The 27,108-nt window shown below is 41.6% G+C and overlaps 1 protein-coding gene across 5 annotated transcripts in view; it reads left to right on the plus strand.

Moving 5' to 3' along the window:
* The window catches only part of GLI3 (GLI family zinc finger 3), a 302,150-nt gene that overhangs the window by 106,059 nt on the left and 168,983 nt on the right, over nt 1-27,108 (plus strand). The window lies entirely within an intron of this gene.

Consider the following 27,108-nt stretch of genomic DNA (forward strand, 5'->3'; position numbering starts at 1 on the left):
AAATTGCTTTGCAGCTCAGACTCTCCCAAAGATGGGAAGTTACCTGTGACCTAAGTGTGGGGAGGCCTCCCGGTCCTCTCTGTGTCTCTATTTCAGGGGAATAAGTGTGTGGGGAAACACTGGTGCTCACATGAAGTATTTATCTTGTGCCAGCTGCTGGGGTCCAGACCCCCATTACATGATCTCATTTCTTTTTTCCCACAAACCCATCTGGCAGCTGAATTACCTGAGGCTGAGGTCTGGAGTGATTCTGTGGCTTGCTCGCAGGGCCAGTTTGAGTCTGGGCTTCTAGGCCTAGGGTTTGGGAGTCAGAGAGGAAGGCCCCACGTGCACGTGTTAAGCTCTGTCTCCTTACCATGTCCCTGTCTCCTCCAGACCTACAGGGACTCGGGCCATAGGCTCGTCTCTTGGATCCACAATGCATTCATTACATGGACTCTGCATTCCAAAGAGGAGCCTGTGTAAGTAACTGGGCTTTCACGTGTCACCAGTGTGATGCAGTGTCTCGCCCCATCCAGGCCTGTCTGGGGACAGCTCCCCGCCTCTGCAGAGAGGCCACTGGGCCATCCCTCACCTGTCCTGTGTGACACCGGGGCAGTGGGCCACCCTTCCCAGCCAGGGGAGGAAGCAGTAGATTGAGGGCATCCCTTTAGGTACAAGTATACTTGGAAAGTTTCTATCAGAGAGGGAGAGAATGAGAACCACAGTCTTTTCACAGGAAGGCATCTTGCGGTCCCACTAGTATGGGCAGTTCCTGGTCTCCTGGCTTTGGTGTCTCAGAGAAACAGAAAGAATCCTGGGGAGAAGCAGTTAAGCATGATTAAGGAGCTGGAGGAATGATTTATGAGGAAAGATGAAAAGAACTGAATACGAATAACAGCCTGTGCAGGCTAAAAAGACACAGGGACTTTCAAATAAGGAAATTGATGCCAAGGAAGGTAAAGACAGAAGCAAATCCATGAAGACAGTCAAGGAGAAGACCAGGGGGATCGCTTTGTCTCAGGGACAAGCAGGCAGGACTGATATTTGCTGTAAAGACTGATGTGAGTATCAGATCCTATCTTCATAGAGTTACAGTTTAGGGGACTTGATCTGACCTGAGATGTATCGGGATCAGATAATAAAGATACAAGTTGTAACAAAGCTTCCTCTGTACCAGGAGAATAAAAAAAGTGAAGGTGGAGTCTTTCAGGAGTGACTTTGATCCCCTGAGATCTTTATAACTAGAACAGTCTAAAAATTATGGAAAATTGCTCTAAGGCGTTTAGAGAAGGCAGAGGGATGACTTAGATATTTTTATTGATTCCCCAACATTAACTTAGCACCACACACAGTAGAAACACAAAGTATGACCCTGGCTCTTGGTTTTGTATTTTGGGGAGAGATCGCCTGAAACAACACATGAAAACAATTAAGTCCCCTATCAACAAGTATAAAATAACAGGATGAAAGGCACGACCCGGGTCTGGGGAGGGCGATTTCTGATTCCAGCGGGGTTTTACAATAGAGCTCTGACTCCATGGCAAATTTAAATCCAGTATGAAATTTCTCCTAATTAACATTTCCCTTCTTCCTTCCAAATATCAAATTTATGGACTCTGAGAAATTCACATAACGCATATGCCGATGCTGCATTTTCTTTCCGCTTGATCCGTTCCAGCTGTTATTAACTTTCATGTCTGACTTTCATTAATTTATGAGGAGTTCTGAACTGCAATCTGAAATGCTCCCATGAATTTTCAACTTTTGGTGGGGGACAGATTTCACGTAAGTTGATCATGACCCTTGCTAATATTTCAGCCAAGCAAGGGAGTTGGTTTTCTCTCTAATAATCTTTCCAGGGCCCTCCAGTGATGTGTGCACCATCACGGTCCCCAAGGAAGTGCACAGATAGGCTTTGTCACTGCTGATGTCACCACACCTCCCACATGACTGATAGAACCTGAGCATCCACAGTGGCTCTCGTCCGGCACACAGTTCTTGCCCTTAAAGCCTAATAAGCTCGTGAAAAGTAGATTGTCTAGGTTTTTAGAGGCATGCCCTCTGAGCTAGGGCGGGCAGAAGTTTTAATTCTTTTTTTTTTTTCTGGAACCTATTTCCCTGACCAGGGATTGAACCTGCGACTCTAGCCGCGGAACCACAGAATCTTAACCACTGGACCACCAGGGAAGTCCCATAGGCAAAAGTTTCAGTTAGCATTTTTGTGTACCGTCGAGGCTGCCTAAAATTCTCCTTCTGTCTTTTCTCCATCATCTAATGCTTCAAAGGAACAAGGAAATGAGTCCAAGGCATGAAAAGTTCAAGTGCAGGTTCGGGTCATTGGTACTAGATTATTTTAAAACATGAGTCCGTTTCATGCTTGGTTACTTGAACTTAATATTTCATTTTGATGGCCATGTTTCGCCAGACTGTAAAATATCCCAGCAATGGTTGAGGCGAGTGGTCAGCACAACCCACCCCGCTCCACAGAGAAAGAATTGGGAGACTGGCCTTATAGTTCCTTTTTAGAAATCTGCTCCAATAGGATATTCTTTAAAAATCTGTTCTTTTTGGTAGCAGCAAAGCCTTGTTCCTTTGATGCTAGTCTCCTGCTATTAATGTTCAGATTTTCTGAAGTGTCTGTCTCTTAATGAGTCACTAGGTGAGTGTGACTTTAAGGCATGGATTTTTTGCTCTTGCCTTCTGTCTCAAATATGAAGATTCCAATTAGAAGCTGTTAAACAGAGCTTAATATTATGGCTCTGATTGGCCCCTCCTTGGAGAAGAGTTGAGATCCTAGGATGATAGTGTCATGTGGAAACATGGGCCCTCCTGTTGTGGGAGTTCCCAACACCCATGGTTGGCAGGGACTTGGTGGGTTTGGGAGTGAGACCTGGATGCAGACAGGCTAGAGACTCCACAGGTGGTACCCTATGATAGGTTTTGGAGTTAGTGACCTCAGAGGCATCAGCAGTATGTCCTGTCCTTACTTGTCCTGTATAACTAATAACATCTGAGACCAAGGTAAGACAGTTCTTCCAGAGCACCTGCTTTATTTGAATGCCAACCTTGTTTTGCAAACAGCCATGTTAGAAATAAAGATTCAGAGGAGTTGGAGCTTCATTTTCTTTTTTCCCACTCTAATCTGATGGCTTAGATATTATATTTTTGTTTGCTTGATTTGCATTTTTAAAGAATTTCATTCTTTCAACTTTCCTAAAAAGTTTTTTTTCTTCTAGAAATTAATCCTAAAGGTGGCCTTTTTATGTTATGAAGTCGAAGGAAAGGCTTTTGGCCTTGGGGATGATAACAGTGGGGTATGGTGATATGCAAAGCAATTGATTCTTTTTTTAATCTTGTTTTTTTTTTTAAATGAAGTATAGTTTATTTACAGTGTTTCAGGTATACAGCAAAATGTTTCAGTTATATATGTATATTCTTTTTCAAATTCTTTTCCATTATAGATCATGACAGATACTGGATAGAGATCCTTGTTCTCTACAGTAGGCCTTGTTGTTCATCTGTTTTATATCTAGTAGTGTGTATTGTCAGTCCCCAGTTCCTGATTCGTCCCTCCCCTTTGCCCTGTGGTAGCCATAATTTTGTTTTCTATATCTGTAAACTGATTCTTGATAGGGTGGTAGGTGATAAGTCAAGATTCTTATCTTCATTAAGGCTCATTTTATTTTAAATACCTCTCAAGGTCTTTTTTTGCTCTCAGTTAAATGTTTTACAAAATCACCCTGTGAATATTGGTTCATCTCTGTCAAAGGATGTCTGATTTAGTTGAACAGATAGAGCTTATGTCCTGAGGATGACAAAATGGGATGCAGCTTGTGGAGCTACAGGCTTCCAGGCCACTCAGGAGTTCAGAGTGATATTCCAAACTGGAGAAGCTGAGTCAGGTACCAGCAAAGGCCTCTCCTTGAAACTTACTTGTAAAAATGAAACGGGGGAAAAAAAAACATGATTTGTAAAAGCTGAGCATTTTTTTTCATATTTGGGGATTGTTTGATTACTCCAATGTTGGTTTGTTATTATTCCCTAGAAAAGATCCAGAAAGAAGCTTGAAATTCTCTTTATAATTTAACATTTTATTACATTTTTATTAAAATTGTATTTACAGCACATGCTCACTTCTACAAATTATAGTGTTCACAAGAGCTTAGGATGCAAAGCTAATGTTGCCCCATCCTTCCTGCTCCAACATTAGACCCAAGGATAGTTTTTGATATTTCTGTTTTAATTCTTTTGACAGACAACAATTACAGCTGCAGTATGTGTTAATACCTTTAGTTCCTGATATATCAACTCTCGATATATTGTACTCCGTATGGTCTATTAACTCTCCAATAAGACAGTTAACCTTTAATTTTCTAACACTGGACTTCCTTTCCTTTCAATATTGATATTACAGCTAATTTTTTTTTGTCTGCTGTGATTTTTTTTATAACTTTAGAGACTATCTTAAACCTGTTTTCTTTTCTTCATCAAGTTTTCACAGTAACTTTTGATTTTTCAGTTCAAAAGATGAGGATATTAAGGTTCTCCCCTCCCCCTCCCCTGAAATCTCCTGAATCCAAACTTTCCTATCATAGTGTCAAAGTTGTTAATATCTCCATGTATCTTACAATCAGCACCATATCTGCTGTGTTTTTGTCCATAGCTTGACTTTAAAAATTGAAAATCAATAAAGCATCTTTAGCCTCAAAGCTATAGAAACACTCTTCTATTTCTTTCCATAAATACTAGGATCTCACTTCTTTTCTTTAAGTCCGTTTTTATATTATTTAATTTTTTGGCCTCACCTTGCAGCTTGCAGGGTCTTAGTTCTCTGACCAGGGATTGGTCCTAGACTGTGGACAGTGAAAGCGTGGAGTCCTTAACCACTGGACCCCCAGGGAATTCCTTCACTGACTTCTGCTTTTTTAAAAATGTATTTGGCTATGCCAGGTCTTAGTTGCAGCACTAGTTGCAGTATGTGGGCTCTTAATGTGACATGCAGGATTTAGTTCCCTGACCAGGGACTGAACCCAGGTACCCTGCATTGGGAGCATGGAGTCAACCACTGGACCACCAGGGAAGTCCTCATCCCTGACTTCTTTGTGGATTCTGATGGTGACGTGTCTAGAGTTAAGAACAAGTGGTTTGTCTATTCTTACCCTGATTTAATAGCATACATACTAGTGTCTTGCCTTTATACTATCTTTATACTATTTCTCCCCAGCCTCGCAACTGTATCTTTTGCCCTTAAGATGGAATACTTAGCTTTCCTGGGCACTTCCTTCTCCCAGTTAATCTGGACCAGGTGTGTCAGGTCATCCCTTCACAGTCATCTGGGTTGGAGCCACTGTCTCCCGGGTCTGACAACTTGGTCATTTTAAGTTTATTCTTTTATTTTACTGGGGTACCTCAAGTAACTTCCCAACAGCAGAGGACAAACATACTTTCTGAATTCTTGCCTATATGAAATATCTTTATTCTGCCTTTGCTTTTGTTTAATCTTTTAGCTAGAATTCTAACTTTAAAAATCTGTTAACACCCAAAGTTGTAGATGAGAAGTCTGATGCCTGTTTGATTTGTATTCCTTTGTAAATGTCTTATTTTTCCTCTCTGGAAACTTTGGAAACTTGGTAGTCTGAAAGCGTGTCCCTAGATGTAAGTATTTTCAATTAAATTAAGCTGAATTTTCATTCATTCTGCTTATCACTTGGTGGATCATTCCAATCTGAAGAAGCATCCTTTATCTCTGGAAGGATTTTTATTCTGTGATATCTTTAGTCATTTTACCCGCCCTATTTTCTATATTCTTTTCCGTTACTCTACTTAGTTGAATGCCTGACCTCCTGAGTTACGTCTCTGTGTCTCTAATTTTTTCTCTCACATCCTCCATCTGTTCACTTTCAGTCCTGTGTTCAGCGAAATTTCCTTGAATTCACTTTTCAGTGCTTTTGGTGATAGTTTCATTTCGGCCATTGTACTTTTAATTTCTAAGGGCTTTTTCAAAAGACCCTTTCATGGCTCTCTTTATTCAGCATCTTGCTCTTTTATATGTAATGCTTTCTCAAAACCCTCCAAAAGTTTCCCTCAGGGTTAGTTTTTCTTGTTTATTTTGGTCATCCTCGTTTATACCCTTCCAGCTCCTCATAAGCCTAGTGATCCTGAGTGTCAGTGAGTGTTCGTGTTAAAACATCGGGGATGGAGGCTGCCCTGGTTTCCTTTCTTTGGAGTAGGTATCCTGACGGTGCAGATCTATTGCCAGGTTCATCTTTTGGGAGATAAAGCAAGACTGTCCACATGCCAGGACCAGGAGGGCTTTATCGTGGGAAGCAGTGAGAGCCAGTGTGGCTTGGCCCAATCAGGGGTCAGGCACGCTGCAGTGGTTAAGAGCTGGTATGACTCTTATGGGGAGTGTATTTGAATGAGAGACCTGGGATGGGAAGAAGGCTCCAAAATTCATAATGAACTCGCTTTCTCAGGACAGCACATTTGTTTTTTTGTTTGTTTTGTTTTACCTTTTTATTTTATATTGGAGTATAGCTGATTAACAATGTTATGTTAGTTTCAATGTACAGCAAAGTGATTCAGTTACACATGTTCATTCATCTATTTTTTTAAAAATTATTTTCCCATATAGGTTGTTACATAGTACACACTTCCATATTTAAAGTGGGTAACCAACAAGGACCTATTGTATAGAGCAGGGAACTCTGCTCAACACTAGTGCATTCGTTTTTTTGTTTTTTGTGTTTTTTTGAAGAAGCATAAAAACGTAGCTCAGGAACTTGCCAGCCACCTGTACTGATGTGTGTGGGGCAACAGACAGGCACAAGCTGGACGCCTTGTTCCATGTAAAGATATCTCCGGCCAAAGTCTTCTTGGCTGGACTGGCCACCACATTTATCTTTACTCCCTTAAAGAATAACCTAGACTTCTCTACAAGCCTCAGTTATGATTTGAGTCTTATCCTCTTTGCATCTTGTGGGAAGTCATTGAAATTTCTTGTCCTGGTTTTATTAATTTCATTGGCAGTGTTAAGAGTATGGGTTCTCATGTCAGACTACCTGGGTTTAATCCTGGCTGTGCCGCTTCCAGCAGTGTCATCCTGGGAACATCCCTCTGCCTTTCTGAGCCTCAGTTTTCTCATCTTGGGAATGGGGATGAGAGCAGCACCTGCTTCACAGACTTGTTTTGTGGATTGAATTACTGAAGAAATAAAGCTCCTAGCTTCCTTGGTGGCTCAGATGGTAGAGTCTGCCTACAATACAGGAGACCCAGGTTTGATCCCTGGGTTGGGCAGATCCTCTGATGAAGGGAATGGCTACCCACTCCAGTATTCTTGCCTGGAGCATCCCATGGACAAAGGAGCCTGGTGGGCTACGGTCTGTGGGGCTGCAAAGAATTGGACACTACTGAGCAACTAACACACTCATACACATGCTGCCATGCTGGCTCATAGCAGATGGGCTTAGTAAGTATTAGGTATTATAATTATCCAGCTGCTGTTTCTTCTCCAAGTTGTGTGTGGGTGTATGGTGTGGTGTTGAGAGGTGCCCCACACAAAGTGTGTACTCAGTACATTTTATTACCATTTGTTCGTATTGTATCATCATTCCAACATCTACTTCCATGTTTTTATGTCAAAGAGGTCTTCAGAGGAATGGGGGAGAAACGTGTTTTCCCAGCCTGCCATCTTGAACTAGAAGTGATAAATATTTCGCATGTTTGTTCTATTGCCAAAAGTTTCTACTGCAAAAAGAAACTTAGGGTCCAGTCCCTGCTCTATCAGCTTCTGACAGTCTGACCTTGGACAGACACTGAACTCTGGTTTCCTTGTCTTTAAAATGGGGGAGGCATGGCCACCTTTTAGGGTCGTAACAGGAATGACATGAGAGAATGAACTAAAAACACCTAGCAAGTCGGCTTCCCTTTTGGGAAAGACCCTTGCGTGGTTGCAGTTTCTTTCACCTCTCCGCTACATGGAGCTGTCACCCTAAAGAAGATACTCACACACAAGAAAGTGTGGCTCATGGACTGACCTTTAACATTTAGAATCTCTTTTGATGCTACTGAATCCTTCTTTAATTTTTTTTTTTCACTTTTAGCTTTTGGAATGTCTGACATTCTCTTTATGGTTTTACAAATTTAAGAAGCTTGAAAATAATGGAATTGAACTCTAAGATCTGGGTAAAGCCCTACCTCGATAAAAACTAGGCATGATCATTGTGACTTATTGGATGGAATAATGTACAAAAATTAAATAGTACAACTTCCCAAAGGCAACTGACATTCCAGCCAAAGAGTCGTTTAAAAGTTTTATCCTTCTCGCTGAAAGAGTCAGTCATTCATTTCCTAAGAAAAGTTTCCTCTAGTTTATGTTTTTTTTTTCACTCAAACAGATTTTATAAAAGCAACTAATATGGTGGTTTAGTAGAAATTTAAGTTACCTAGTTCAACTCTGGCTAACATCATAATATACAATTAAAATGGATGACATCATCAAATTATACGGTGAATCGAGTGTCCATAACTTTAGACTTGCTACACAGGAAAATGTTTCTCCTGACATCTACATGTATATATGTTCTCATATGTGTCTTTTATCTTTAGTTGTTTCTTATTTGCATATTAAGTCTATTTTTAAGGCCACTGACCAATACACTGTTCTTTTAATTTATTTTTAACATGGTCCATTTTAATGCTACCACAAAGAAATCATTAACTCAGAAAAATCATTAATATTATATACACTTATCTTGTTTTTAAAGTGAAAAAGTTATTTTTAACCTGTCCCAGGTATTAGGAGGATATAAAGGTGTTAAGTTGATGCTCTGTTAAATTGAGTCTTCATGGTGGAAACGGGTCGTGTTTAAGAGATGGGCATAGTGAACTGTGAGGATGCACCTGTGCTGGATAGAAGCCACCCACAGTCTGCAAACAGTTTCACAAGTCAGATCTCATTGAGATGAGGGAGGCGAGGAGATTTCAAAACTTTAAACACACACTGCCCACCTCACATGAAGTACATGTCAGTGTGTTCCTTTTTTAGATCACGCATCCCTGAAGATCATGTAATGAGCTGTAGTGTCAGGGAAAAACGCCTTTTCCCCAGTTTGGAGAGATGAGGATAAGGCAGTCTGTCTGCTCAGAGCCTGGGAGAGGTGGTCCACCCCTTGCAGGGCCCCTGAGATGCACGTTGAAAAGGCTCGTTACTGGCAGGGCTGCGGGTAGCAGAGAGCCATGTCAGAAGTGGGAAGATAGGCTGTCCATCAGAGAGCAAGTCTGTGGGGTGGAGAGCTGGTGAAAAATGGAAAAGCTAAATATCCCAACTGAGAGAACTGGAATCCGCCCAGAATTGGCGAGGTCAAGCAGCAGTGGGCAGTGTAAGTGTGTGTGGTGTTGGAGCTAGGACTGGTTCTGAACTGATCCTCATTGTGTTTGTTCTCCTGCTGGATCCTCAGAACCGAGACCAGCAGGCTCTGGTAGCAGTTTTAGAATTGCTGGTTTATTTCACCTGCAGTATGTGCTTTTCCGAAATGTTTAGCTATCTGTACACACAGAACACAAGACTATATACACTAAGATAAGGTGTGTACTTGACTTCTTGCAAAAGAAATGTCATGTATCTGACTCTTTCCCTTTGGCTACCAGGAAACTCAGATTTAAATATGCTGCTCTGCTATACTAACTCTATGAGATCTATGGCTTGCATGTTTTCTATTTTGCTTTCTCTAGGTCTTGACCATCTAGAGCAGTGATTTGGCACCAGGGGTGATTTCGTGGAAGACGATTTTTCCATGTACCAGGGCTGGAGACGGGGGGATGATTTCAGGATGATTCAAGTGCATTAAATATATTGTGCACTTTATTTCTGTTATCATTACATCAGCTGCACCTCAGATCATCAGACATTAGATCGGAGGTTGGGGATCCCTGAGCTAAACTTGTATTTTTATTTAGTTAGCATTTTCAACTTTTTACATGAATTTTTCCCATTGCCTAAGATCTTTAGTGGTATGAGACTGCATATTAAAGTAATACCACTCCTAATGAGTCACTAAGGAGTGCTGGAATTTCACTAGATATGAGAAATAGTCATAAATGAGTATTATGAAAGCAGTATGTGGAGACAGATTTGTGTGACAGTGTAAGCAAGTTGTTGAGAAATCTTGCATTGGATGGATTTGGATGGCGGCAGTGTTCTTTTTCCTTAAATGGAAGACCTTTTCAGAGTAACAGACACTGCCCTGCCTCCTCATATGATTCGGAAATGTCAGATTCTTCCGGCCTCTGAGAAAGGCCCCAGAGAGAACTAGTTCCGCTTATAAACTTTTCTCACCTGCGATATGTGTGGGTGTTTAATCTTTTCCCCTCCAATCATTTTGTTTCTGAAAGAAATTCTTTTAAGTTGAATCAGGTTTGGGGACATCTGCTTGTTGCCATCCTTTTTTTTTTTTTTCAAGTCCCAGTGTGTGCTGACTCGGTAAGTGTTTTAATATTTTAGAACGTGTAGTCCTCCTGTTCAGAAATGAGATTATTAATCACTTTCCATAGGATCATTCCTGTGTTTTCAAGTTATCACAGATATGCAGCTTTGGGATCTTGGCTCCCAGCGCCGTTGAACCCACCATTTGTAAAGCTCCTCCACATAAATGTGGTCTAGTTACACTCAAAAATAAGAGGCTTGTCTCCTGAGGACCGCTCCATATTACGGGCAGAGTATAATCCTTAACATTGTTTTTCTTTGCTTTCAAATGGCTGGAGACAGTGAGTCAGGAGTGAGAACTCCCTTTGTTTCATGTCGCGTGCATGGCGGGGGAAGAATGTAGCGGGGCAGAAAATGAAGAAAGACATAAAAGGATCTCAGCTCAAGGAGGTCAGATCCATCAGAGGCTTAGCGTTGCCTTCAAAGATGCCTGGGACAGGTGGCAGTTCAAGACAATCGCAGCGGCCGCATCCGCTAGAGCTGAGATAAGGGATTCCTCCGGCAGCCTGCTATCTGGTGCCCGTTCGCTTTGATGTAACTCTGCTAGCAAGACTTTGGGGAACGGGCGACTGCCTGCCTCCGTGATAGGCTGCTGTTGTTCAGTCTTTTAAGGTCTCATTACAGTGCTCCTTGAGGATTAATCCTCTTTAAGGTTTACATGAGATGGTTTTGTCCAGAGGCCCAGCTGGGGACCATGGTACCACCTGGACAAGGCACTGGGACAACATCTCTTTTCCCTGTGTCCTCCCCGGGTTGCTGATACTGAAACTGCAGACCTTCAGCATCCTTTGCTTTCCTTTCTGGTGATGACTGAGTTTTTTTGTCCCGCTCAGCTTGAGCCCTTCTTTGGAGGCAGCGAACCATTAGCACTAAATCACCAGCTTCTGTTACTCATTCATTCGTCTCCTCCAGCTTTTTAATATATGTTTCTGCACTCTACTCCCTGGTCTCCTCTCTCCTTTTTTAGAAAGAAATCATGATGTGCCTTCAATGTGAAGAGTTCTTTTGACTTATTGCCCTGAAAAACACCCTGTGTGTAGGGACATTCCATAGGTGCCCTAGGAAAATATCTATTTGCATAAATTGCATATATTTAGAACTCTTTAATTTTAAAAAGATATACTTTTAATGAAGAAGCCAAAGTTCAATGCTGTTAGGTTGGCTGTTTTAAATGGTAACATTTGTTAGGAAAGGAGAGCTGCAGATTTTATTTCTGACTTGCTCAACACACACAGATAGCAACTAAACATCACTAGCTTCTGACTTTCATAAGTCAACTTTGTCCTGACACTTTTGAACTTTTGGTTGAACAAAGCGTTTCACAAACCCTCAAGTGGCACTTGAAGGGGACAAGAGGGGAGTTTTGAGACGTATTTGAACAGGAGTAAGAGGAGGACTGACTTTGGTCTCTTGATGCTATCCTCAGCCTCCTGTACCTGGGGACTGGACAGTTCTGAGGATCAGTAGTGGAACCTAGGGGCTTCTCATCCCTCAGTCAGTGGTTCAGGGTGACTTTCATTGTCCATGGCTGAAAGGTAACTAACATCCAGATAACTACCTTTGCCCAGCTTCTCTGGTGTCACTTTGGTTCTTCAGAGGAGGGGGCACTTGGATTGAAACTAGCCCCCCAACTGGTCATCACTCCATGTGTCATCCATATGTATTTTGCGCAAGTCAGACTCTTCCCAAATTTCAAATAATCTTGAAATATCAACAGAAGCAAGCTAAGTCCCAGCGGTCGATTGAATGAAGAAAAGAATGCAGTCATACGGGCCCCCAGACATTGTAGAGATTAACTAAGACACACTTGACTTTTGAAGTTCTGCAAGGGTTTGTTTTGTTGGGTGTTTACATTATTGAAACTTACCAGTAGTCAAAAGGAATATCATCCTCAGGATAGTATTTTTCTGGGGGTGACTTTCTTATCCCCACGAGTGTCTAATGGAAGTCAAGGCCATGGAAAGAAGTGGTTTAGGGGAGTGTCCGCCAGACATGACATGACGGGCTTCCAGCAGGGGTTTGTCTTGAGGATGATTCTTGAAATTGTAGCATCAAAACTAACCTTGTGGTCCTTGTAGATCAAATAGGGAATCCTGAACATCACCCCAGAACTGCTGAGTTAGGATTTCCAGAAACCAAGTCTGAGACCCGTGTTTAACAAGTTTTTATACAATAAAGTGTGAGAACCACTGCTTTAAGAGTTAAAGCATGCTACCAGTGAACTTGTTTATGAAAGGAAATAGACTCACAGACATAAAAAAGCCAACTTATGGTTAACAACAGGAAAGGGTAGGGAGGAATAAATTAGGGATTTGGGATTAACAGATAATCACCACTATATATAAGATAGATAAACAACAAGGACCTACCGTATGGCACAGGGAACTCTATTCTATATCTTGTAATGACCTATAATGGAAACAAATCTGTAAAAGAATATATATATTCACATAAACTGAATCGCTTCATTGTACACCTGAAACATTGTAAATTAACTATAATTCAATAAAAACAAAACTAAAGACCTGTGAACACTTTTTTTAAATTGTATTTTTCTCTATGTTAACAGTCTAAATAATTTCTAGGAAAAGCAGTAATTTTTGAGTTCAGAAACATTCACAGCTTTATTTTAATTTCTCATATCAATCTAAACCATGGTGATATTTGTTAATGTCTTTCTCAAATGGTAAAGAACCTGCCTGCCAATGCAGGAGATGTAAGAGATTGGGGTTCGCTCCCTGCGTCAGGAAGATCCCCTAGAGTAGGAAATGGCAACCCACTCTAGTATCCTTACCTGGAAAATCCCATGGGCAGAGGAATCTGATGGCTTTAGTCCAGGAGGTCGCAGAGTTGGATACGATTGAGCAATTGAGTACACACATGAATAAGAAAAATTATTTGTACATGTTTCTCATTAACTCATGATTATACATAAAACATAAAAACATTTCTGAAGATATTTTACCTTTCCAAGATATGTAGACTATTAAGATATTCTTCATCAAACTTGGATACTTGAATATGAATGGATATACTTTGCATGCAAAATTTTTACAGTGTTAGAGATAGACAAATAATAAAATTTGCACAGTACTGCAAAAAAAAAAAAAAAAAGGGTTAAGTCAATATCTTTAAATTTCAAATTGGTAAACACTTAGATTTTCTTAGAAAGATTCTGTGAATTTGCTCACTTAATTGTTACACATTATATCTCTATTTAAATTGCACTTTATTTTTGATAGTTGCTTGCATATAAACTTGAATACTCATAAGTCAATTTAGTTTTCCTATGTGGTAAAGAAAGTTAGATACCAAATTATTTGATGCTATGGAAAATTTTTATTTATAATTTCCCAAATATTGTGCCTAAACTGAATTAGCAACTGGCTTAAGGATAATTTGTACAGTTGTATTTATTTATCTGAATTTCTCTTTAAGGAATAGAAATATATACCTTTGTATGCATTTTAATATACTTATGTTTGAATGTGTCAACAGAAACACAAACCTTACTAAATGTAAAAAGACTGTCATTTGCTAAAATAACCAGCAACTTTATGAATTATTTTTCTATTGTTACTTTTCTTGGCCAAGACTTTGCATTTGTTTTAAAGTAAGGTCTTGATACTGAAACTACTAGTTTCAGGATGTGGAAATATTAATTGAGTTTATCTCCAGAAAATGGGAAAATGTAAGTGTAACTGGTAAAAAATGTTGGCCTGGTCTGTCCAATGACTCACCCTATCACAGTGGAAATTCTTAAAATGTATTCAGACATATTTAAAATAAATGCCATAATGGGCTTAATGATCCATTTTCTTTGATCTGAATGCTAACACTTTGTTAACATTTGTAAAAAACCCTCCAAAACAGTAGAGGTGTAAAATAAATTTGGAGTAGTACAAGTTTAGCATTTACTATCAAAACTTTCCCTTTTATTCAGTTTGCTTGTAAGGTCTCAAAGACACTTTTGTTTATTCTAGTAAAGATATTCCATATTCAATCATTTTTTACTCTCCTGCAGGTTCTAGGGAAATCTGATCATCAAAAAAATGTGATGTCTTTTCTGATTTGTCATTTGGTACACAGCAGATGGCCTGAGTTTCCATGGTCAGTTTTCAAAACTGCTCTTCTTTTAAAATAAACCAGTTTTATGCATGCTCCCCATAAAGGAAAGATGGGTGCTGATGATTTGGTTGCTTAGAGGAAAAGCAGGTGTAATTTTGGAATCAGAAAGAACACAATTCGACTCTCAGCTGTTTGCTTACTGAAATATCTTGTATGAGTCACTTAACACCTTGGTTTTCTTACTGATACCAAGTGCCTACATCAGAGGCTTTTTGTGAGGGTGGAGCAGATCTGGAGACCTTATTGGAATGAAGTATCTACTTCTCCCAGGGCTTCCCTGGTGGCTCAGACGGTAAGGAATCTGCCTGCAATGCAGGAGACCTGGATTCGATTGCTGGGTCAGGAAGACCCCCTGGAGAAGGAAATGGCAACCCACTCCAGTATTCTTGCCTGGGAAATCCCATGGACAGAGGAGCCTCGTGGGCTACGGTCCATGGCATCACAGAGAATTGGACAAGACTGAGTGACTAACATTTTCACTTTTCATCTGCTTCTCTTGAGCTACTTTAGTACAACTTGCTGATGATGGTTGACGCTGCTGGAAGGTATTACTTGCAAGTTGCTAAGAGAGTAGATCCTAAAAGTTCTCATCACAGGGAAAAAAGTGTTGTAACTATATGAGGAGATGGGTAACTCATAACTAAACTTAATTATGGTCATTGTTTTGCAATATGTGTGTGTGTTAAGTCATTGCACAGTATACCTTAAACTTACATGGAACTATTTGTTGATTATATCTCAGTAAGAATGAAAAAGAAAGTCAGAATGCTCTCGGCATAGAGTGGATTGATTTCTTGCTCCAGCAGTCACTTCGGGCCAATTTCATCATACATACAGACTTGGTGTTTCTTATCTAGTAAAGATCATAGAAAATCTGATTTTATTTGACTGGGAGGTGATGGTTTTATCATTGGACAAAGCCAGAAACTTTCTCTGTAAAATATCTCAGATAAAAGATATATAAAAGCCAGAACTTTCTCTATAAAATATCTCAGATAAGAAAGCATGCTTCGGACTTCCCTGGTGGTCCAGGGGTTAAGAATCCGCCTTGCCGTTCAAGGGACGCGGGTTCCATCCCTGGTCAGCGTGCCACAATGAAAGATCCAAAGTGATGCAGCAAAGATCTCGAGTACCATTAACTAAGACCCTGTGCAGCCAAATAATAGGAATAAAAAAAAGCACGCTATCTGATATTTTTACCTGGCTTATTTTTATCTAATAGCAGCTTTAAAATCGGTATTTCTCTGTGGTCACTAATTTGTTTGTCTGCGTGTCACCTTGTTGGAGAGAACTTGCTTTAAATACTCAGGTGCCAGTCTGTAACACAGCGTCCTTGGTTGCCCTCTCTGTTCCCAGTCTCACCAACCATCCACGTGATGTGGCTGCTTGGGATCTTATTTTAAGATCTGCGACTTAACTAATTACAAATTGAGAAAATCCAAGTTGTCCTGCTGAGTTTGCAGCCTTGAGGGAAAGAAGAGGCACCCTCGTGCTCGCATGCCACTCACTGTTAGCGGGTTCTGGTCTTATCCCAGGAATTAGAATTTTTGAAGGGCAGCAGCTAGAATTCAGTGAGTGCCCACTGCATACCGGGTGCTGCGAAGGTGCTCACGGTCGCCTAGCTGTGGGTGCATTGGTGGTGAAGAAGGAGGAAGGGGATTGTAAGGATGGTGCAGCTCTGAAAAGAGCAGATGTGTAGACTGGATGGGATCGGCATCCCCATGCAGATCCTTAGGGAGGGAAAGGAAAGACAGAGGAAAGGTGCAAGGGCCCTTGTTAATCCTAGATACAGGCAGTGTCTTCAGCCAAGGGAGTGGGTGGGTGGCAATTGACATTTGTTGGCTAAAATAACATACACTGATATTTCATTTCTGTGAGGAAAAGAGGATGAAATGCAATCTGGTTGTCATTACTTGCAATCTTTTTTTTTTAACCTCCTAACTTTACTGCTCTGAGCTTGTGTCCACCTGCCTGCTAGACCAGTGGTCCTCAGAGTGTGATCTCAGACTGGCAGCATCAGCAGCCCCTTAGGGAACTTGCTAGAAGTGCAGTCTGGGTCCTGCCTCAGGCATATGGAACCAGAAATTCTGGGACTGGGACCCAGCGATCCATTTTAAGACAAATTCTCTAGGTGATGCCAGTGCAGCTAAAGTTTGAGAACCTTTGTGTTGGAGCATCTTGTGAAATGATTTGCCTGGTTAGAATGGGAACACAGAAACAGGGAAAGAGCTGTGGTCCAAGTCGGGAAGCGGGAGGAGTGTGACCTGCCTGGTTTCTTTTGACTCTTCAATCCAAAGTAACTGGTGGCCGGGGAATTCAGAGACAGGAGCCAGTAGACTTAGCATTTCCTTTCCTTTCTGTTATTTGTTTAAGCCCCTCCCTCATTAATGTATGGCATTAGGAACCTGTCCTTTGATATCGTTTGAACATATGTCTGTTTAGCCCTCAGGTTTGCAGGCAGCAGGCCAAGAACAATCATGGAGATTCCATAGGAGAAAATGGTCATTGTTGATCCTCCAATAATGGATTCATGGAAACTTACGAATTTCAAAAGAAAGTTAAAAGATTCACAAGGTTAAATCAGCATGACAGATCCAGAGCCCTGCATGTACTTGAACTCCAAGCTAAGTCAGGGCCAGCAGCCACTGAGTATGTGTCCAATTTCACCTTCTTCCTTACAGCCTTTGAAATCCCGTTTAGGCCTCCTAATTTCAAGAAATGAAAAAAGCCAAACACTTTATTCTTCTCTACAAGGCATCAAGGAGAGGGGGTAATAAACAGGACCTTGCTGATGGAGTTTAATAAATACTGGTTTACTGCAACCCACAACGGAAAGCAAATACATGCAATTACTTGCAAATTTCTTCAGTGTTTGTACTTATAAATCTCTGCCTAAACCTTCCCAGCTGGGAGTTCAGTTAGTCTTTCTGCTGTGGAACTAGGGCTTTGTTCTCCTCGTTCAGCCTCGGCACGGTCTGGAATAATTCAGAAATGTATTAGAGAGATTGCCGCTCCCAAAAGGCATAAGGAAATAACCTTCACTCTCGGCCTTAGGGAAATCAGCCCAATCAGGGTTTGGGCGGATTTCTCGATTAAACAAAGAACTAACTGTGCACAAATTGCACCTTAACAATTTGTAAGGAGTCCACCTTAGAAATGTCTTGCAGATGGAAAGCTGATATTTTTTAATCAGGCCAGCAGGGCTGCTCGAGTCAAAATGTTGCCAGCATTTTCCCACTGCTCCCCAATTAACATCCCCCCCAAATTAAATTGAAAGTTGCATTTCTAAGCAGTCCACAGCTTTGGACCCACTTCTCCAGGTTGTCAAACATAGATGGAAAGAACTGCTTCTGTCTGTGCAAGGGTTCAGGGTGTGTGTGGATGTGTGTCTGTATGTGTGGATGACTCAGTTCATCTGGAACACATCCCAGGGAGCTTTGGGCTGTCAATTTTTATTTCATAAAATTTCATATTGGGAACCAAAAAAGGGGTAGAGAGTTATTGCGCTTAATGTGGTTGTGACTTGACGTGCTCCTAGTCAAATTATTTAGAAATCAAAATCAGGCCCCTGTGTTGCTGTGGAATGTTGTTTAGAATAAGACTTTTTGGAAAGATTTAATAGATTTCTGCTGATTGTAAGAGATGCTCATGCTAAATCACCGCCTTTGTGACATTTTAAGAGAAATGACTGTGTTTTGATGGCAGTTCTGGGGATAAGGGAAGGTGTGTCTAAATCTATCCAACGTGTAGTACTTTTGCTTTAATTCAGTGAAGAGGTGCGTGCTTAGCTAAAACAGGCATTTCCGGGAATTCCCCAGTTGTTCCGTGACTGGGACTCCAAGCTTTCACTGCCAAAAGTGTGGGTTCAATCCCTGGTCAGGGAACTAAGATCCCACAAGCCGTGTGGTGTGGGCAAAAATAGAATAAAAGCAGGTGCTTCCAAGCCATCACGCTCACAAGGGCAGCCTCCCAAACTTCTATAACTGAATTTCAGAAAAGGGGACACATTACATTAAGTCTCGCAACTGCATCCTGGCCCTAACTGGACAGCCCTACATCCTCGTATAGTGGGACCACCAAGAATGCTTGTTGGCATGGTTTACCTGGTGCAGAGTTTTGAGCTGTGTTTTGTGAAAAGAAACTGCAGCCCCATCAATTCTGCTGGAAACTCTTGAGATTCCTTGTGGGAATCAGAAACCAGCCTGAGAAAAACACTTCGAGTTTAGAGTCTCTGATATTTACAAATGGCTGTCTTCAAATGTTCTTTTTGGTTTTCTTAGAAACGCAGGCTTTGGATGAATTCATCGACAAGGTCTTTTTCCCTTGTAATAAAAGTCTGAAGGAAAGACTCCTCCACAGAGCTCAGAAGACCTCGGTCCAGCTTCTGGACTTTGCAGGGTTGGGCTTGCTGGCCTGGGCCCCCTCCCTTCTCTCTGAGCCCAGCTCCATTGCTTGTCCTGGAGAGACGTTGATGCCAGCACGGCTGGCCTCTGGTATCTGGTGAGTCATGTGCGAGAGCAGATTGATGGACTCTTGCTCCCCCGTGAAGAGGATCCCAAGTTGGTTTTTGAAGTTTCAGTACACTTGCAGAATGCTGGCTTTGCAGTTTGTTTCCAAACAGTGGTGACAGTCTGTCACCCCATGCTGACAGTATCAAATGTGCAAGTTAACCTGGCGGGATGTATGTAGCTGTGGAATTCAGAATACTGCTGAGACGTGTGGGTCAGCGAGGAGTGTGGTGTGTGAAGCTTCAGGGATACCCAGCTGTGTGTGTATTATTTAAGACTCAGTGGAACTAGGGGATCCATTTTTAGTCCTGGCTCTGTGACCTCCAACGATTGGTTGCTTTCCTCTAAACTTCAGGTTTGTCACCTGGATATCGGGGAGAAGTATATCTTTTCAGATCTGCTGGCAGGAGGTGGCCACAACTCAACACTATGAGCTAAGTTAGTTTCTTTTCCTTCTTTTTTCCTGGCCGTATCATGTGGTATGTGGGATCTTAGTTCCCCAGGGATAGAACCCACGTTGGAAGCATTGGAAGTCCAGAGTCTTAACCACTGGACTGCCAGGAAAGTCCCATATGAGCTATTTTGGAGCTAACTTCTGCATGAAGAAATTTAAATCAATCAGTGGTGAGGAAAAAAAAAAAATCTTTGAATGTATCTCATTAAGGTGATTAAGCTTTAAAGAGAATGCAAGTATTTGCAAACTTGAGGTTGGTATTTTGAGCTTCTATTTTTAAAAACATCCCCATATTAAAGACACATTCATCTTCTCTTTCTCTCTTTCATATGTGTCAGAATCTTCTGGCAGCTCTTGACCATATAACTACACTGAACCTCGGTGCCAGAATGGACATTTAGCTATGCTGTGGTCCTGACACGGAGCAGCCTCAGTTACTGGGGGCAGCGTATCCCAAACCATAGAATCCACAGTGGCATGTAGGGCCCGAAAGTCCCAACTTTTTTTTTTTTAAGTGGCATTTTCATGCTCACCAGATCCATACCCATCACTTTAATCTCAAGGCCACCACAAATTATCATATACAGCCTTTGAGATCACACACTTTACCGGAAGCATTTTCACGTCACCTGGCAGCTCCAGCCTGAAACATCATTTGTTCCAAAAGCAGGCAACAAGCAAGTCAAAACTATTTCCCATGACGAATCCTGGTCTTTTTTCAAGCTTGAGTTTCAGACATCTCCCCTTCTGCACCCATTTCAGTGAGATGGCATTGTACCCATCAGATGGGAAGGCTTCCCTGTTTGCAATGCTCAATTGTCATTTTTCTTAAAACAGAGTTGCAGCTAAGTGACTTGTCTTTCTCAAAACTGTTACTAAAAGGTATTTGGTTCCTGTACTGTAACATGGAAAACTAGCTGTCAGGGAGCTGCTGGCATTATAAGTCAGGGGCTCAACCATGTAAGGGCGCACCTGGGTGGTGAGAGTGAAAACGCTCCTTAAAAAGGCGTCCATGGAGTCAAACCACAAGGCCCTTCCTTTGTTCCTCTCAGTCTTCTCTCCTTGTGCTAGCTGTTCTTCTCTACGCTTCCCCCTGTCTTTCTGACCAACATGTTGAGTGAAAGCTCAGAGATCCATATTCTGTGGCAATAATTCTTTAATTTAATTTTTTATTGAAGTATAGTTGGTTTATAAGTGTTAGTTTCTGTTGTACAGCAAAGTGATTCAGTTATACACACACAGATATATGTGTGTATGCATATATTATATATATAGTCTTTTTTCTGTTCATTTGAATTACGGTTCATCATAAGATATTGAATATAGTTCCTTGTGCTATCCAGTAGGACCTTGCTCATCCGTTTTATATGTGATAATTTTCATTTACTAACCCCAAATTCCCAATCTTTCCCTCCCTCTCTCACTTGGCGACCATAAGTCTGTTCTTCATGTCTGTGAATCTATTTCTGTTTCATAGAAAGGTTCATTTGTGTCATATTTTAGATTCCACCTATAAGTGATATTGTAGGATATTTGTCTTTTTCTGTCTGACTTACTTCACTTAGTACGATCATCTCTGAGTCCATCCATGTTGCTTCAAATGACATCATTTCATTCTTTTTTAAAGGCTGAGTAGTATTCCATTATACCAGTATACCACATCTTCTTTATCCATTCATCTGCCAAGGAGCATTTAGGTTGTTTCCATGTCTTGGCTATTTTAAATAGTACTGCTATGAACACTGGGGTTCATGTATTTTTTGAATTAGAGTTTTGTCTGGATTTATGCCTAGCAGTGGGACTGCTGGATCAAATGGTAACTCTATTTTTAGTTTTTTGAGGAACTTCCATACTGTTGTCCATGGTGGCTGTACTTACATTCCCACCAAAGGTATAGGAGGATTCCCTTTTCTCCATACCCTCTCCAGTATTTATTTGTAGACTTTTTAATGATGGCCATTCTGACCAGTGGGAGGTGGGACCTCATTGTAGTTTTGTTTTACATTCCTGTAGTAATTAGTGATGTTGAACATCTTTTCATGCATGACACAGTAATTTTTAAATACTGACACCAAAAATTATTATTGGAGCAAAGACCTGGAACTCCCAGGAAAGTAGGGAAATCTGGTTGGTAGGTTGAGCAAACACCCACAATTGAAAGTGTGTAGCTGTGCATTGGAGCCTTTATCCCACCCCAGAGGAAATACAGTTTTTAGTTTATGAATGACATCTATCTGGGGATGGCCTGATATTGGCCTTGATAACTCCATAGACAGGCCAGAATTGCTCCAAGTTGATAAGATGGAAGGGGCTTCAGAATGACACACTCACTATTGTGAGGCCATAGACTGACCTCTTAGCAAATTATGGGATGTTGAAAGGGATGTAGCTTTAACTATGGGTGTTTATGGATTCTATTTTGATATGTTTTGTATGAGTATTCCTGAAAATATGACAAGATGACCTATATAACAGATGAAAAGCCTAATTTGATTTGGACAGTGCTTTGGTCCAGTCCAGTTACTCCTTTGTGGCAAAGGATCTGTGTAGAACGTTTTAAATTGTTCATATAACAATTTATAAATTTATAACATTAAAAGCAAATGGGTAAATTTGAAAAAATGGGTTTTAAAAAAGCTTCCCACATATTTGGAAAGGAGATAAAAAGCCTTCAGGTTAATTCAGTTCTCTGCAAAGCTAAAACTTGGGCCCAGTCTTTTGGGTATTGGTGAAGATGTTTATTTAGTTTATTCATCATTTTCAAAGGCCCAGATTTTCCCAGTATAAAAGTTGTTTACAGGGACTACCTTGGCAGCCCAGTGGTTAAGACTCCATCCTTCCAATGTAGGGGATGTGGGTTCAGTCCCTGGCTTGAAGATGAAGATCCCACATGCTGCATGGCGTAACCAGAAGAAAAAAAAAAGTTGTTTACAAGTGGTTCTTCTTGCCCCCTCTCCTCTGTTTTTTTGATGTGTTTTAACTGACACTCAGGTTTGATCATACCAAATTAATCCCTGGAAGCTCACGGGTTGCTGTTTAATAAGATTTTAAAAGTTTTTATTGGGCACTTAAGGGGGGAACCTAGACTTGCTGGTGGGTCACAAAGAAATTGTTCTTCTCATTTGAGTTTGAGTTTTTCTGACTTGTGACATGTTTGACACCCAGTAGCTTCTATCAGGGCAGATTTTGCAGAAATGAATGTTCATGGAAAATATTTCTTTTTAATGTTTCCACCCTGTTACTTTAGAACAATTTCAAGACAAAACTTTATCAATTAAGGAAGTGTTGGCAGTGGTCACCTCTCCACTGGGGCGACTTGTCCGCTGAAGACTGTTCACTGACAGTGTTTTCTTCTTCAGGACTTCTGAGGGGAAACCCAAGACAGCCCACCACAGTTTCTAGTTTAGCCGTAATTTTAATATTGTCATGGGTAGGTGTGACAGATGTTAGTACTTGCCACCAGCCCTAAATTATATAATGCGCTGTGAAAATAAATACCTTGCTGCCAAGTCCTCTTCACTCTCAGGTGTGATAAGAAATCAGTTGGGGTGGGAGGAGTCGGGGGTGGGATGCATTGGGAGATGGAGGTTGATGTATACACACCACCATGTGTGGAGTAGAGAGCTGGTGGGGCCCTGCCGTGTAGCACAGGGAGCTCAGCTCGGTGCTCTGTGATGACGTAGCGGGTGGGATGGGGGTAGGGTGGGAGGGAGGTCCAAGAGGGAGGGGATACATGTATACATTTGGCTGATTCACTTTGTTGTACAGTGGAAATTAACAGAACATTGCAAAGCAATTAAACACCCTCCCCCCCAAAAAAATTCAGGGCATTAAACTGCTTACGTGTGCCTTTGATCATCATAAAAGGACCTCCTTTAGAGAAGAAATTTTGTTCTTCTTACCTGGGCAATGTAGCAGGTACCTGGCCCCACAGTCTGCCCTGTTTGCAAGATTGATTCCCTGGGATACTCTGATTGTAGGGAGCTGAGTGTAGAAACTCCCCATCACAGGTACCTGATGGCACCAATGCAGCACCCGGGTCACTTGAGCTATCAGGTCCGGGGAGGAGGAGAAGTGAGATGATTTATACAAATTCTGTTTGGAGAAAGGAAAATGCATGGTAGATTGAAGTTTGCGAAAGTGTAGGAAGATGATTTAGGGCATAAAAAGGGGGCTTGCATTGTTACCAATTTGTGTCCCTATCCCCTTATTTCTTCATTATAAAATATCCCATTTTGGTAATTTTTTAATAGTGCCCAGCTCTAGCATACACACATGGGCATTTCTACACAGATGGATTTCTCCAAGAGTTAGTACTAGCCAGGCAAGGGCCCCAGAGCAAAACATGACTGTAGAGTTCTTGGGCTTCAGTTAAGGGGTATCACTAAAGATGGCCAAAGGATGCCTTCTTCCTAGATCTCTTTGCCCTAATAACCAACTCAATCCTCCACCCATGTGGCTCTTAAGTAAGCACTTTTGTATTTCTCACTTGTCAGGTTGCATACTCATCCTTCCTCAAGGCTCCACCCAGCCAGGTTGGGATGCATGATCTCAGTTTCCTCATCTGTGAAAAGGGATGACTATAGCACCTTCTTCAAAGGGTTAATATGTTTCTAGCACATAGATTTTTCTGGCATTCCCCTAATGTCAAGCATAATCATTATTATTAATTAAATGAATGTGAATTGGGATTGGAAGTGTACTCTGTGGTCATGAAATTAAAAGACGCTTACTCCTTGGAAGGAAAGTTATGACCAACCTAGATAGCATATTAAAAAGCAGAGACATTACTTTGCCAACAAAGGTCCATCTAGTCAAGGCTGTGGTTTTTCCAGTGGTCATGTGTGGATGTGAGAGTTGGACTATAAAGAAAGCTGAGTGCTGAAGAATTGATGTTTTGAACTGTGGTGTTGGAGAAGACTCTTGAGAGTCCCTTGGACTGCAAGGAGATCCAACCAGCCCATCCTAAAGGAGATCAGTCCTGGGTGTTCATTGGAAGGACTGATGCTGAAGCTGAAACTCCAATACTTTGGCCACCTGATGTGAGAGCTGACTCATTGGGAAAGACCCTGATGCTGGGAAAGATTGAGGGCAGGAGGAGAAGGGGACGACAGAGGATGAGATGGCTGGATGGCATCACCAATTTGATGGACATGGGTTTGGGTGGACTCCGGGAGTTGGTGATGGACAGGGAGGCCTGGCGTGCTGTGATTCATGGGGTCGCAAAGAGTTGGACACGACTGAGCGACTGAACTGAACTGAACTGAATCTAATCTAGGTTTCCTAGGTGGCACAGTGGTAAAGGATCCACCTGCCAGTGCAGGAGACACAGGAGATGTGGGTTTAATCACTGGGTAGGGAAGATTCCCTGGAGGAGGAAATGGCAACCCACGCCAGAGTTCTTGACTGGAAAATTTCATGGACAGAGGAACCTGGTGGGCTCCAGTCCGTGGGGTCGCAAAGAGTTGGCCATGATGAAGCATGCATGCAACCTAATCTAGCTCTCTAAGTCCCTAAAGAATTGAACCCAAGCCTTGTCCCTCAACAGCTGAAATTCCCCGATGGCTTCCTTGCCTGACAATAGTGGACACAGTTTCCTGGTGCTCAGATATACACAGTGAGCCACACTTCACTTGGATGGAAAAAACTTGGTTTCTGGAAACGAAAAGTGATCTCTTCATGAGAGCCCAGATGTATTAGGGATATATTAACCATAGGGAAGGTACTGGAATAGTTTTCCCACTTGATGTTTGTGGGTATCAGTAGCACATTCTCTTTTGAAGGCTCTACTGTCATCCTTGGCGGCTTCACATTGTTCATGTCCAGCTCCTACTCTCTTCATCTACAAGGCATCACACCATGGAGCTGGATCCAAGGGTGGCCAAGCCCTGGATTGTTCCATTACAGAGCCTGTGTTGATGCCCTGCCCATGGTAGGCGATCCTGATAGACCTCTTCCAGTTTACCTGTGTGTCTGTTGACCTGGTGGTCACATTACTGTCTGCTCAAGCCTGAAGCTCTCGCCACCTGCTTTCACACTCTTTTTCCTGGATGAAAGAGTGTGACCTGACAAAGAGCAGAGCTCAGCGAACTGGTCCAGTAGAAGCAGTGAGGCTCTAGAACTAGAGTTCTTGTTTGGTCTCAGGCACCTGACATTGACTATTTCAAACATTTTCTTCCTTCCTTAGGCTTCCCCTCCTCCCTTAGAAAAGATAAAGTTTCTTGAAATATCACTTCTACTCCTGATGTCTTGTCCATATTTATACTGTAGTGACAGGCTTCTGGCTTTCTATTGATGTTGCTGCCTTATTAATCTCAAAATGCCCTGAGATTCATATTACCCTACTGCTCCATGGCCCTGGCTTCCCGTTGACAGCATCATGCAAACACTTTGACTTGATCTTCCACTGCTGGGAACCCATGAGAATGCCTTGCTTTGGTCAGACTGTGTAACTCGCTTCAGGGCTGCAGGGTACCTTCTAATCCCATGACCATGCATAGATGCCCTGCTCCTGTTCAGGCCTCTGCCTGGTCTTGCTTTTCCAAGAAGCAACTTATAATATTGCTTCTGTTTTCTGTTTTGTTTTTTTGGCCGTGAGGCTTGTGGGATCTTAGTTCCCCAACCAGGGATCGAACTTGCACCCCCTCCCTTGGAAGGTGAAGTCTTAACCAATGGACTGCCAGGGAAGTCCCTTCAGTAATCTTTAATATTCCTTTTCCTACTCTGAATAATAGTAATGATGGAGGAAAATTGAGACTTGGAGATGAATAGCTTTTCAAAGTTTGCATAATCATGATAGAGTTGAGATGTGAACCCAAGTGTGATGGTTTCCAAAGCTTATCCTCCACCCCAGTTTTACTTGCTACCAGCTAGAACCGGGATCTGTTTGGTGAAGGAAGTGCTTGGGTGCCCTGCTGTCCATGAAACCAACACTCAGTGAATAAGTTGACCTGCCTCTTTAGAAACTAGATCTAAAAGAAACACACCCTGTCTGTGCTGGTGATTCATTGCAAAGCCCTCCACTTCTCTCCATCATTGAAGGTTGGTCGAGGGCTTACCGATCTTTCAGTCAAAATAAGTTTATTTTGATAATCATTTTCAAAACATCTTAAAGGTGGGCAACACTAGTATTCACAAGACCAATGATTGGTGTCTTGTGTTTTGTGGGTACCAGGAGGGCAGGTAATTTGCGTGCCCGTTTACTCTGAATTCCTTACTTTACTCCTCTGGCTTCCCTTTCACATCTTGGACTTTGCCTTTCCTGGACTTAGTACAGTTTTTAATATTTTAACTATTTGTGTGATGAATTAACATCTCTCCCCTTCATTCTTGCTAATATTAGGATGGTAAGGGCCATGTCTGTGCCCTAAGTGTCCGGGACAGTGCCTGGCACAGTGGGTAAAATAGAATCCATATTTGCTGAAGTTTGAATAAATGATTGAATGGATGAGTGGATGAGTGGAAATGCACCTTTATTTAGGTATCCTATGTAGGACTGCCAGAAAATTGATGTAAGATAAGTATTTTTTTTAATATCCAATTAGATTCTAAAA

The sequence above is a fragment of the Dama dama genome, chromosome 18 (assembly GCF_033118175.1).
Source record: "Dama dama isolate Ldn47 chromosome 18, ASM3311817v1, whole genome shotgun sequence".
Lineage (NCBI taxonomy): Eukaryota > Metazoa > Chordata > Mammalia > Artiodactyla > Cervidae > Dama > Dama dama.